This window comes from Xiphophorus couchianus, chromosome 5 (assembly GCF_001444195.1).
Source record: "Xiphophorus couchianus chromosome 5, X_couchianus-1.0, whole genome shotgun sequence".
In the NCBI taxonomy this organism is placed as follows: domain Eukaryota; kingdom Metazoa; phylum Chordata; class Actinopteri; order Cyprinodontiformes; family Poeciliidae; genus Xiphophorus; species Xiphophorus couchianus.
In genome coordinates this window covers 18299652-18302252 of record NC_040232.1, presented here as the reverse complement: position 1 = coordinate 18302252, position 2601 = coordinate 18299652, and the positions used below count along the sequence as shown (strand labels likewise).

Sequence of the window (2601 nt, the reverse complement as noted above, 5' to 3'; positions counted from 1 at the left end):
AATTATTCACTGTTTCAGTTCAGACAACTGAACTAAACTGATGCAGTGAGTTCAGACACTGCATTAGTCACATTTAGATAACTTAATATAACATCATCAATCATGCAGGACTTTTTCAATGGGAGCCTCTTATATGTTTTCCTTCTTTAACCACTGTTGTAGCGTACATGTGTAAAAGAACCTAGACTTGGTTGTCAAGTGACTCATATCCAAATTCTAGCTCTAAGTACAAACATTGATTCCCATGGCGACTTCAGACAGAGATTGACCAAGGACTCGCACTGATTTCATCCTGCTTGACTGTCGAGCATGTCAGGTACTGCTTCCTACTGAGTGCTGTTTGATCTTATAACATTTTGAAGGAGACAAGGAATGCCACCTACAGAACATGACAAATGCCACTTAGTTTATTGTGCAATTTTGAAATTTATAAAGTTAAAACTAAATTAACTTCCACTTGCTGTTCTAATTCAGTAAATAATAAAATAGGCAGGTTATTTGAATTCCCCAACATAACTTTCCTAAAAAGTATTTGACTTATTATTAACAATTAATGTCCTCATAAGATAATTTTATCCGTAGCTCTCCTGGATCTGAATCAAGATCTTATTTTTGTTGGCCCGTGATTGGTCTTCTTGGCCTGATCTCTACTTGGCTTAAACTTATAAAGTCAAACAAAGAGCTCAGATCAAACAAAGTAATTGTGCAAGTGCGGTTGGATATTTCTTCTGCTTTTCTAAAAACAAAGTCTTTCAGTCTGAGACCTTCTAATAATCACATTTGTTATATAGAAAAACTTACATTTGATTACTCTAATCCTACCTGCCTAATTTTATGAGACAGAATGCAAGCTGTGTGTCTGCGTAGAACGATTTTTTTTCAATCACAGCTTGTTCTCCATAGATTAACAAATTGTAGATTTAAGAAAATGGAAAAACAAACCTCAACATCACTTCCATTCCATAAGCAACTTTTAATGAACTGCAGGTCAAAGCACCACAACTGTAACTATTAACCATAACTGATTCTGGTTAATAGTACAGTATTGTCCATCTGTACCATAGAAAATTCTCCAACAACACTTTCCGACACTTTTTGACATGAGATACCCATTATAGCTGATGTGAATCTTACTTCACTGGTGGACCACCTATCGGTTGAGAAAGATACTTTGTGCTGCATCTTTCACCTACATGTTGGGTTGTTGTGCCAGTGACTGGTGGTTGAGTCTTAATAAAGCCTAAACCCCGCCGCGCTTCCTCTCTCTGTTCTACAACTCCTGCTGCTCGTCTGTCTCAAGTGTACCGTAATTTACTGTCACAGAACTCCTCAAACCGTCCACCACACAGTGCGCAGAGGGGGAGGAAGAGAAGGTAGCACAGATCACCGTCAAAAGAAGGAAACAACTATACCAACTTCCCTTTCTGCAAAAAAAAGAGAAGAAAGTAAAAAAAAAAAAAAAAGAAGAAACTGTTTTTCAGAGACTCAAACTCACAGCGGTTCACCAAGCCTTGTTTAGGTTTTCTGCTCTTTTTTCAGAAAGGGGAAAGGAGGAAAAATTGCTAGGTGGTTGTCAACAGTTGAAGCTACAGCCGCACCTGGCATCGTGCTACTGGTCTTTGATCACTTGTCGAGTGAAATTCCGCCACTGGATTAAAGTGAAGGAGGGGGCATCCAAAGGTGGGATGACTAGCAAGAGTGACAAGGAAGGATAAAACACAGAGAACAACTTTGCCTGAGACGTAGCCCTGCGTGTCTGGTGTGTTTAATGTGGTGTGCACCGCCCTGTTGGCTGTAATTAAAATCAGCGTGAATTGTTAGAGTTGCCTCAAGCCAATCATATCTGTTCCTGCCCACACATTGCAGAAACTTTCTGTTTGGTGAAATAACCTTATCAAAATAAGTAAAGAACACTATCTTTGACCTGACACAAGCAATCAAATGTACATCACTGATGAGTAAATTTCCACAGGGGCTCATGGTAAGCACTCAATTAGCAGGACTGGATTATTGCAAAGTGTAAATTGTAATTTTTTCAACATATCTTGTTTTTCAGCAAACCAAAAACTGTTCATAAAAGGAAATGCATTTTATTGTAAGTTATTTCTTTCACCTATACGGTATTTATTGTTTAATATGAGGTAAAAAAAATAATTGTCACAAGGTGGGAAAAAATATTACAATTCAAAATAAAAGTCACAAGTTGGGCTTTTCGCCTCTTAATGTAGTGCAGGATTCATTGACACCAGAAATGCCTCACCTGCCTCCCCTGACCGCACATCACTGGTCCAAATCCATGCATGATGTGTGGAATAGAACATAACAAGCTGTGTTTCAATATCTACTTTTGTAAAATGTCTTCACAACATGGGGAAGGACTTTTCATTTAATTTACTTAGTTCAAAGTAAATGAAACTTAGGAGCATCTATGAACTTAGTGTTCTTGTTGACGCATAATGATTTACCAGATTCATTAAATATGATGGAATATGAACTTTAAAAATTAAAAATGCATATTTAAAGGTTAATGTTGACAAGTAAATTAATCTAACATATAGAGAGAAATGGGGATAAAGACACTTTAGAAATGTTACGGTTGTT

At 37.3% G+C, this 2601-nt stretch overlaps 1 long non-coding RNA gene across 1 annotated transcript; it reads left to right on the top strand.

Moving 5' to 3' along the window:
* The first annotated feature begins 251 nt into the window (after positions 1-251).
* Positions 252-2109, top strand: LOC114145635 (uncharacterized). Its single transcript, XR_003595739.1, has 3 exons — positions 252-316; positions 1324-1445; positions 1520-2109. It is a non-coding gene; the product is annotated as an uncharacterized LOC114145635 (long non-coding RNA).
* The last annotated feature ends 492 nt before the right edge of the window (positions 2110-2601 follow it).